Source organism: Malaclemys terrapin, chromosome 6 (assembly GCF_027887155.1).
Source record: "Malaclemys terrapin pileata isolate rMalTer1 chromosome 6, rMalTer1.hap1, whole genome shotgun sequence".
NCBI classification, from domain to species: domain Eukaryota; kingdom Metazoa; phylum Chordata; order Testudines; family Emydidae; genus Malaclemys; species Malaclemys terrapin.
The window spans coordinates 27,202,749-27,214,387 of record NC_071510.1 but is presented as its reverse complement, the minus strand read 5'-3'; the positions used below and the strand labels follow the sequence as shown (position 1 = coordinate 27,214,387).

General features: G+C 41.1%; 1 long non-coding RNA gene across 2 annotated transcripts; it reads right to left on the bottom strand.

Annotated features, from left to right (window-relative positions):
- Nucleotides 1-740: 740 nt before the first annotated feature.
- Nucleotides 741-10,165, bottom strand: LOC128839826 (uncharacterized). Of its 2 annotated transcripts, XR_008445535.1 has the most exons (5): nt 10,108-10,165; nt 9,514-9,579; nt 7,760-7,845; nt 1,765-1,858; nt 741-1,304 (listed from the first exon to the last, which is right to left on the bottom strand). It is a non-coding gene; the product is annotated as an uncharacterized LOC128839826 (long non-coding RNA). The 2 variants fall into 2 exon arrangements; XR_008445536.1 differs by lacking the exons at nt 741-1,304; nt 1,765-1,858 and adding an exon at nt 7,202-7,291.
- Nucleotides 10,166-11,639: the final 1,474 nt, after the last annotated feature.

Here is an 11,639-nt window from a genome sequence, read left to right as displayed (position 1 = left end):
ATTTAAAAACCCATGCACAGTATTTGACACTAACATCCTGAACATTTATGCAGGATGGATTTACTTTGACAGGAAGATAAACTGCGGGAGGAGTCCTCTCCCCCCAAGATCTTGGTTTTGAGTTAGAAATTACAATGAAATCTTAATTTCACACAAAACCCTATAACTTTGGCCACCTTGGGATTGTTTCCTGAGTTTGCAAGGCAGTAGGCATGCTGGTTTGCAGTAGTTTGTTTGCTGGGCAGCCACTTCCGCAAGCAATGGATGTGCAGGTTCCCATCTTACTCCACATGGTGCCCCCCTCCGATAGGATAACTGCCAAGCAAGCTCACATGTACCCTGGAAAGGAATCTAATAATGTCTCATGGTGTCAGTTTGAGTTTGTCTGGTCACCAAGGCAACAGCTGTTTGTATTGGGCATTACATATTTACAGTTTTACTCTTTAGCATAACACACCAGGCCCTCTCCTCCCACACCAACGTCCTTGTGCTTGGCAGATTTTGGCTGGAGAAACAGCATATTGAGAGCCACAAATCCCCATTTTAGATCAACTCTCCGATAGAGGCAGCTTAACAAAATTATTCTATTTTGCAAAATGGCTGTCTAAAAATGACACCACCTTCCTCAAATCTACTCACTTTGCATAAGTTTTTACTGGTATTTATTTCTGTAAGAATTCATGGGGGGGGGGGGGGGGGGAGAGAATTCTACTCCACCTTATGCATTAACATAATTCCTTATGACCAATGAGGGTAAAAGGGATTGCATTGGTATTACAGAGGGACTAATTTGGTTTGCAAAACCTTCATTACTAGCAATGATCCACAAAAATGAGAACCCAGCTTAACTCTCAGAGGCTGAGTTTACAGGGCTTGATGTTAGAAAAAACAAAAATCTTTTCATGTGTAAATGCAGCACAATTGATCTAACGTTGTTTCAGGAACGTCTGCTGGTAATGCCATTTTTAGAGAGCCCTATTTCAAAGCAGAATTTCCAGTCCATGTTTATTTAGCTGGTACTGTTGTATCGAAAACAAAGATATATTGTAAATTAAAACAAAAAGTTAACTTCAAAGCTTTCAGCAGGGTGAATGAATGACAAGCGTTCTCAGACATAAACCGGGTTAATACAAGCCTCAGGTATCTCTCTCACACATTGCCATGGTGTAAAGCAGTGTTTTTAAGTGTGAAGCCCATTGCAAGAGAGAGCCACTAAGAGGAAATCATACCATCCCTACTGGAGATAACACTGCAGAATTTGCAAAGAGGTTTCTTGCTGGTTTATTATGCAGATAATTTTCCACCTGTAAAATAAAGACATTTTATCTGGTGAGTAACCTACGCTGGGAATGTGGAAGTTACAACGTTAGGAAGCTCAGAATTGCAGCAGTGTCAAGTTTATGAACCAAGTTCACATAAGGTACATCTCAGCAGAAGAAAGTCTGCCTGCAGGGGATTGTGGTGGTGCAGAGCTTGGGAGTTTAGGTGAGAAGAGGTTGTGTGTTCTTAGTGAGGGGCCATCTAGGGGAAGGATGTGGCAATTCAGCACATTGCCATGGCAACCTGTGTCAGCTAGGGTCCTATTGAGCTTCTGGCAGAGATTAAAGCCGCCCTCATCCAGAACTCATGTGATGTGAAACTATAACATGCCCTGCTTTGGGGGGTGAACTCACCCCTGAGTTCAGCACATAAAAATATTGTTACAACATATCAGATAACCCTCATCCAAATATTTTTTCTCATCTTTGCATACCAGGTACTCACTATTGCCTGGGACCAGGAGATTTGGCAAATGTCTTCAGATTTGTATCACACATACAGTAGGCGCTCAGGACGGCCATAAGGAGCGCAAATGTACCTAGACAAGAGAGAGAGAGGGAGCTCACAATCATATCCAACTTTTGGATTAAAAAGATACGTTTGCTTACAGCCAAATTTTACATCTTTCAGTGCTTTTATTCCTATTTGTGCCAATGGACATTGTGTGAATAAGCGTGAATAAGCGTGAAATCCCACCTGTGCAGTGGACCAACACAAGGCCCATGCACCACTTAAGTGCACAAAAAGAGGGTGAAGTTTACTCCTAAAACTAAGTGAAAACGAAGTCTTTCAGCATTTGGACCATAATTCCTATCCTTATTGCAAACAATTGTATTGATTTTTACTGGCATAGGACTATCTGCATCAGCAGTTGAAGCCCAATACAAGAGCATCTCTCACCCCCTTTCCCAGCAACACTTCGTTCTAAAAGGCTGATATTTAATAGAGGTGCAGTGAATTTTCCAGGCACCTCTATGTCTAGAGAGAAGTAAGCAGGTCAGTTCATAGCCTGAAATGAGAGTTTTGTATACTGCCTACATACCTAAAAACACTGCACCACTGTATACACGGTGTGCACTTGGCATATGGAAAACTAAATGAGGACAACATATAGATTATATGGGCTACAGTATTGTTTAAGGGCTAGATCCTCAGCTGAGGTAAATTGGTATAGCTCCATAAAAGTCTATGGCACTATACCAATTTACCCCAGTAGAGAACAGGCTTGAGGGCCAAATCCATTTCTGAGATAGATATACACACACTTAAAAATAATTCATCATCTGGAACTGGCACCTTGGAGTAGATTTTTCATTCCTATCACTTGATTATGTCTACTAGGGCACTTAAATACCTTTTTTTTTTTTATAATCTGGTCCCCAGTGTTGCTGTGCTGAGAGCAGCAATGCCTAATTTAGGAGCCAAAGCCTCATTTTCACAATGGATTTAAGCACTTGAGATTTAGGCTCCTATATCAGTTAGGCATAGCTGCTCTCAGCGCAGCAAGATGAATTCTTTAAAAATCTGGGCCTTGGAAAACATGTTGTTTCTAATTTTAGTAACTTAAACAGATTTACGGCGGACCGGACAGAAGCCATAATCATCAGTCCAGATAGCACTGGGAATAATGTGTGTTCTATTTCACTTATGTCATATTTCCAAAAAAATGTAGACACATAAGGAAAACTCAGCTTTCATTCCTGCTCCAAGAAAGTGCATCAAATTTTCCTTAAAGCTGCACTGCAAATCTCATATAGAAAACTGACAACCATATCTTGGAAACAGAAACCTTTAAAATGTTTTACCAGATAAGTCCTGGTGCAGAGGGAAAATACGTTTTTTTAAAAGAATATAAAAAGATTAGAAACTGAAGCCAGGCCTTTTTCCAACAAGCAAACTACATTTTTGTATTAAAATTATGCCATCATCTGGATTATAAATTAGTCTCCTGATCTCCCTCCTTGCTTATGAAGCCTAAATTTGAAAGATATTAATTGCTTAGTGATTTGCAACAGAGAAAAGAGTTTATTACTTTCCATTCTTCATTATGGAGGCTCTCTTTAGATTAGAGACATTTGGAATGCTGTCCCCTCGTCAAATCAAAGGATAAAAACACATTCAAAAAATTCTGTCCTCTGAACAACAACAACAACAAGTTGCATGATCTCAGGATTTGAGACCTGTTGGCTAGCTGCTGTCTTCCATCCGATAGGCTGCATACAAAAAGGCAGCAAGTTGGAAAAGTACTACCAATTACCAGTGATGGGGGAAAACCTTCAAGGAGTCCAGGAGAATGGAGATCAGATTTTTAAAACAGTGCATGGAAAACTTGGAGATGGCCTGAAATGAACCTATTTCTCTGTAGGTCTCACCCATGGAAACTTAAATACATCACTGAATTACTACTACAACCTCACAGGTGTGCACGGCTCCTAGGCACTGAGACTTAAACATGCATGCTCAGCTATATTACAGACCTGAACAGTCTGTGCTTGAACTGGCTCAATTACTAACATTTCAATTGATGCACAATGTAGTAGAAAGAGAGCCTGAGACATAAACCCTTGTATCAGCGGCCTGGTGTGAGGCAGGACCTGCTCACAGAATTTGGCAAGAACAGGGCTGATATTGCACAAATACACATTCCTAAGAAGTGCTCATCACAGAATGCTCATGCAAACACATCCCGATATCAAGTGGTACCAGAACATCCCGATATCAAGGATGGTACAAAAACATTCCCCAAGGATAATAGAAACACACTGATCCCGCCTAAAAGACAAGGTTAGAATGACAGTACATAATAGAGATGTTTTGATTGAACCAACAGATACAAGAGGATGGTTGATACTGCCCCCTGAGGTCATTAGTTAACTAACTATATCAGAGGAGCAGTACTAACTTGTTTGTATCAGGGTATAAAGATTTATCTCAGAGGGAATATCTTTGTCTAGCCTAGTGACGAATGGAAAGTCCCACCATTCACTGAGAGGGTCCATTGTTACAGGCATACAAGTATTAGTGGTCTGGTAGAGTCTAGTAGGGATACTAGTAGTGTGCTTTGTTGGCAATAAACCTAGCTGGGTGCCTTCATCCCTTAACGGATCTTGTGGTCATTGGGTTGTTTACTTGAAGTCTGCCAGGCCAGCTGTCTGTGCAGGGCTGGGGCAGCACACAGAGGGAAAACACACACACGCATCCACACACACTAGTCATGCAGTAACAGTTTAAGTTCTGCCCTCTGTATACACTAGTACTGCCTTAAATCATTTCAGTTGCAATGTCTTTTGGATATCTACCCCTTCATTCCTCACTCAGCTCTCTGAAGCATTGCATTGTGGAAGATTTCAGGCCACCAGTGCACTATGGAACAACAAATGGAATTGTTTCAGTTAGTTATTTTGGGTCTTCAATACAGGTGGTTGGAAATTTTCCATCAGAATAATCTGCTGATGGAAAATGCCCTTTTTTTTAAACACAAGAAAAAAAATCAAATCTGCAGAAAAATCAAAATGACAGCTGGCTGATTGGCTATCTGCCTGGGGACGTCTTGTCAGCTTGTGTTCTCCAGGCAGGCTGAAAGTGAAATTGACAAAAGCCTTCCGGGAGGAAAGATTCTATATTGGTTGTCCCAAAACTGAATGTTTTTGGAAATCCCTTACTTAAAAACAAAAAAAACAAAAACAAAACACACATCCACCCACCCCAACGCATTTTGGTTTTCCTTTTCTAGCCAATTCTAAATTGGTTCAGAAGGTAACGGTTAAGCTGTACCTATTTATTAAACCTGCTGAAAGACAGTCCATTCTAACTATTTGCAGCCTCTCTAAAAAGTGTGTGTGCAGGAACACAAAGTGTTCTATAAATGTTCTCAAACTTTTGTATTGGTGACCCCTTTCACACAGCAAGCCTCTGAGTGCGACCCCCCCTTATAAATTAAAAACACTTTTTTATATATTTAACATCATTATAAATGCTGGAGGCAAAGAAGGGTTTGGGGTGGAGGCTGACCGCTCGTAACGCCCCCCCCCTCCCCCTCCCGTAATAACCTCAGGACCCCCTGAGGGGTCCCAACCCCCAGTTTGAGAACCACTGCTTTACAATAAGTCATGTACTAAATGCTACAGTGATAAGCACTACAGAAAAACCTAAGAGACAGATGTTCGTACATATTATACACCTTTATTAGCTCTATTGTCAGTACTCCCTACCACAAAAGGGACTGGGAATAGGAGTTAGAGAAACAAAATGTCAAAAAAAAAAAACAAACAAACAAACAAACAAACAAAAACACCTCACTCCCCAAGCAGAGGAGCCTGGGAACCCATGCTGCATAATTTTGAGAGTCCCTTCTGTTCGATTTAATTACCATACCAGAGAACTCCCTAGCTGAAGGAAAGTTGCCATGATACATAGGTTATGCCTTCACTTGGAGCTAGGGGCATGATTCCCAGCTCATGTAGATATTCGCATGCTAGCTCAATGAGAATTAGTGGGCTAGAAATTGTAATGTAGCCAGGGTAGCACGGGCAGCGACAAGAGGGGGCACAAGTTAGCTGCCCAAAATATGCACCCTTGGGGTGCAGGTGGGGTTATACAGGGTGACTAGCCATACCACCGCTGTACTGTTTTTAGCAAGCTCGCTTAATGAGCGCTAGTATGAGTATGCATACTTCAGATAGCCAGGGCCGGCTCTAGCTTTTTTGCTGCCCCAAGCAGCAAAAAAAAGTGCCGCCCCCAGCCGAGCACCGCGCCACCCCCCCAAGCCGAGCGCCGCGCCACCCCCCCAAGCCGAGCGCCGCGCACCGGAGCCCGCCCCTCCCTGCACCGAGCGCCGCCGGAACCCCCCACCCCCGAGCGCCGCCGGAACACACCCCCCCTGGCGCCGGAGCCTGCCCCCGCCCCCTGCCAAGCGCCGCCGGAACCCCCCTCCCGCGCCGCAACCCTCCCCCCGAGCGCCGAGCCCCGCGCTGCCGGAGCCCGCCCCCCCAGCGAGCACCGCTGGAACCCCCTTCCAGCGCCGTGCCCACGCCGCCCCCTCACCGAGCCCCACGCAACCGGAGCCTGCCCCCCCAGCGCCGCGCCACGCCGCCGGAACGCCCTCCCCCACAGAATGCCGTGCCGCGCTCCCCCCGCCGCCCCTTACCAGGTGCCGCCCCAAGCATGTGCTTGGGTGCCTGGTGCCTAGAGTCGGCCCTGCAGATAGCACAAACGCACAAACAAACGCACAAACAAACGCACAAACAAACGCACAAACAAACGCACAAACCTGGCTCTAAGCAGACAGACTTGGAAGACGTGGAAAACGGGAAGAGATTCACTGGATAAAATGTTTTTTTAAGATGTCCCAGAACTCATGTCTGCTTTCCAAGTTGATTATAAATTATACTGGATGTTTTGTGGTTCAGGGATAAATTCTTTATTATTTTTATTACTGTAGCACATAGGAGTCCCAGTCATGTACCACGGTCTCTGCTGTACTAACAGAATACAATTTAACTCTTTCTGGCAGGGATATTTTTAAAGTATAAAACAGAAAGATGGGGGAATACAAGGAAACAATGACACAATATTTGTCTGAATAATAGACAATGATATCAGCTCAGTGGGACAGTCAAATATCTGGCATAAGGACAAGGACTGTGTATGTATCCTTAGGATTGTACACATTTTAATACTTGAATATTTCTAAGATGACATATATCCAACTCATTGGATTGTTGGTATTTAGTTTGAACTGATTTCAAATAAGCTGTACACATTTTTATATGCACTTTTCCAAAGTTGAGATTGTGTCTGAAGATTTATTGAAGTAGGAGACAGATGTTTCAGCAGGATTTGTGCAGAGATAAGTAAACTTGTGGATTTAAAAGATTTTTAAAATGTGCATCTTTCATCTTGCTCTTCTGTCTTATTGCAGAGGGTCAGAAATGCAGATGCTGGCTTTTTAATTTTAAAAGCCATTCAAAATCTATAGAAGAAAAATTAATTCCTATTTAGGTTAATCAATCCTTTAGATTTGTAAATAGACAGTTTAGGTTATTAGTAGGGGTTTTCAACACATTTTAATAGCACATGCTGAAACATGACAAATACTTACTGGCCCTGATCCTAGGTTCCTAGGCACGCGAGTAGTCCTGTTGATTTAAACAGGACTACTCGTGCTTAAAATGTAGATACATGCTGAAATAAGGCCACGGTGACACACAGAATAGAGCCTAAAGTGATGATGAAATGCAGATAGTGCATCTTCACCTTAGCCCTCTCTCCATTTCAATGAACATCGAAGTCAGTTTATGGGGAACAGAGCATTGTAACTTTAAATACAAGTGCACTCTCAAGGTATTGTTGGAAAGGAATGTCCACGGCTATTTATTTCTCATCCACATAAGACAGAAAAGCATATGGCAGCTCTCAGAAAAGATGTATGTCCTCTCACCGTGCTCCAAAACGCAATAGCATCTGCATGACTCATTTGCTCTTATGATGAAATGGATACTTCCCTCGTCCAGCCACAAGTGTTAACTGGAACAACAAATGGAGAGTACAGTGAGTTCTGCTCTCCTCCAAACCTATTCATCATACTACGTGTTTTTTAAATTCAGTGGCTGAGTAAAATACCACCAATCAATACAGTCTCTTGAAGCAAGCCAAGAATTTTGTTGAAGAATTTTATTTTTAATGCAGTCAAAAGAGCACTTGTATAAAAACAAAAACAACCAACCAACCAAAAAACACACATACACTTTTCCCTGGTATGATAAACCAAGTAGAAAATAGGGAAAAGGATGTGTTGCCAGAAGCCACTGCCTTTTTTTATTTAGTGACTGACAGCAGATATAATTCCCCAGTAAGGAAAGAGCAACGGAGAAAAAGAAGTTACATTAGCGTAACCTATAGTTTTCAGTTGAATGTGAAAGTTCATCTTCAAGACAGATCATGCTTGTTGACAAGCAACAAGCTTTTAAAACTAGAAGACTTTACCTATGAGATTGAGTGTTTAACCCTGTTATATTACTATTATTCTTTTGAACTAGGATATCTTTTTCTTATACTTTCCTAAGACTAGGAAGACTATTGAAGCTTAATTCTTGCTTCAAAAGTTTCAGAGAAATGGTAGCTTTGTGTCCATTGAAGTCAATGGCAATCAGATCCCTAATGATCTTTCCACTGAAGTCAATGTAAGGATTCCCCAGGCCTTCAGGACATACCAAGAGCATTCTAAAGGAGCAAGGTACTGTGTGTAAGCCCCATGAACTCGCTAGTCTTCATAATATCTCCACTGAATCTTAAGAGATCAGTGGTATGACTGGCTAGGTGCATGAAAGTCAAAATTGCGGGCACAGTAAAATTCGGTTCTGGGCCTTGCAAGAAGAATCAATTGCTCAAGCCTGGGACCTCCTACAGACTGCAGGAGTGGCCTCCTTTCTGCATACCTCATGAAGTTCCCAACAGTGTAACTAACTAACACACTCACACATTATGCTTTTACATTCAAAGGGTAAGTTTCATTGACAATTAAAAAAAAAATCTGGAAAAAAGGACTACTTTTTGAGGTTAAAAAAAATTAAACGGTTCCTTTATGGGTTCTTTTTGGTAGTTAGTGCCTAATGACTTTTAGTATCCTTCCTACCCACAAAATCACTTTACCCCAAAAAGTTGGAAACAGATTGGTTTTAACATTGGCTTATGCAAGAGGCAGTTTGAGACAGGCAGGAATAGTCAAGTATTTATGGAATTATCACTATTTGAAAACTAAACATGACTCTCAGTGTAACTGATGTGAAAAAAATAGGGATACAAAGAATAAGTTAATCATCCACCTCCAAACTAGCCAAAACTATTTTTCATTTAGTTCCAGAACAACCCTCCTGCTAATCTCTGCTGGGGGAGGGGAGGGAGAAAACCCAGGGAAGTTCCAAAGACAAATTATTGCATTTTAAATCAATAGAGACTGGTGAGTAAACAACAATCTACATACCCATCCCATCATTTACAAAACCCAAGATCTTAAGCAGGAAACAAGTAGTTAAGTACATAAGTCTTATACCACATGTAAGCAATAAATACTGCATATATTGTCACCACCTTTAACTCTGACCACAAAATGAATATTGTTCTCACCAGTAATTTCAAAATACAAATGCAACCTTTTTGTTTAAAGATAATTAAAAAAAAAAATCTTGCACCTACTTCAAGTGCATGCTTATTCTCAGGGTTGCCAACTCATGATATTTGGTGCTTTTCTTAAAGTCTCAGCTGCTTAAAACAAACAAAAACAAAAACACATAACAACAACAACAACAACAACAACAAGAGATTGAATGAGAATCTCACCTTTCATTAAAAAAGTCAGTTCCTAGACTTCATGGGTGTGATGAAAAGCTTGGCAGTATGAAGCAAGTTCACCCTAAAAGGCTCAAACTAAATGAAGATAAAAACCAACCTACATTTTATCATTAAAAAAAACCCCATATTTTTAAGCAACTCATGATTTTGGAGTCTTGACGCATGATTTTTCAGTGTTTGGGTTGGAAATATTGTATATTCCTGAATACTTTCAGTTAAATCTGATCATCATTAGACTATCAGTTATGTGCTTAATACATCAGTGCTGTACTTATTGGAGAACTGCATAGATACAGCTACACAATATCTACGTAGATCTGAGAAGGAATAATGGTTAGGGAACTCCCTTACAGCAGTCTATTTCTTATAGAAAGATAGAAATGGATAGGTCTTCAGAAAGGTACACCACACAAATGAAGGTGATTGTAATGAATGTACCTTGTAAAGTGGACCCACTTCATTTTAATGAGAGGCATTGGAGTGCCCAGCATCCTGAAAGAGAAGAGGGAATTAGTATGAAGGAGCAGGAATCAGAGATCTGTCAAGTGGCAGCTCACATGGGACAATTCTTTATTCAGTCTGCATGTAACCATTCTGATGTCAGTAAGAGCTTGGGAATGCATTGGAAGCACAGTATATAATCTTAAAAGGAAAATATGGCTGTCAGAGGGTGCAACTGGAAATGGAAATAAGCAATCCTTCAAGAGACCCAATTACAGAGGAAGATGCAAGCTGAGCTACCTGAGGCCTCTGGAGAGGTTGTAAAATGGTATGTTACAAACTGAACCCAAAATGTGCTGATGACTACTTACAAGGTAAGGGGAACAATAGAAGGGACGAGAGCCCTAACCTTACTACATACTTCAAGTATTCCACAACCACACTCTTTTCCATGTGCGCCACAACATCCCTCTAGACCTTTCTGACAAGTCTAAATCAATTTTCTAGATTTAGCAGATTGTTACTGCAGAAAGTAGTCCAGGTGTGGAAATTATTTTATAACAGCATGAAAAAAAAAAAAAAAAAAAGTAAAGATGCATGCCTTGACATGGAGGTTACCATGATGAATTGGAGTGTTTATAGGGGGGAAAAACGCATTCTCTCATTGGAAGCCAAGCTTTAAAAGGAATCAGGCTTTATTCCAAATTGGATGCAAACCCAATGTGTTGGCAGGTATAGCCAAGTAAGAAGTCAGTTCTTCCACATGCTTTATTTGTATTCTTAGCAGACATTACTTGGCATTCTGCCAGTTATGGAGTGCATCTGGGAGGTGTGTGAAGGGAACAGAAAAAACAAAAAAAAAAAACAAACAAACAAACAAAAAACCCACAAAAACATTTTGTCAGTTCAAGAGTCTGGAAATGTGCTCGCCTCATCCCCTCCAAACAAACGTGGTAGATAGACCAAATTCCGCTTTGTTACACTGCTATAAATCTGCAGTAACTCCAATGATGTTACTCCAGATTTACACTGTATAACTAGGAACTCCACAATTTACCTTGAAGTGGATGAGATTGGTTTGCTCTGGGTACTGATTCTTTTGTCCTATGCTAACCACAATTAAGATTATGTGCTGCTGACCAAAGGCAATACAATTGCTGTAAATTTATTGCTAATATAGTAGTGCCTATAATTAAACAATTTCTATTTCTGTGAAATTTCAAGAGCAAGTTTGTTGTAGCAAAGAGACTGCAAATAAAGCACAAACCAAAATGTCAAGGTGACCCTTTCACAAGTGAAGAGTTTGTTGAAAAGTCACCTCTGTGGACTAGAAGAATTAGCATAGGACTGGGACAAAAAGTTTGAGTTCTGTTCTGTTCCCACCCATTATTTACTGTTGGTATATATTATTTCCATCTTACAAATGGGGAACCAGAGGTTTAGACAGGAAATCAGTGTCAGAACAAGATGCCTCCAACTCCCAGTCCAGTCCTAATCCACTAGACTGCTGTACTCTTTAAACAAGTCAC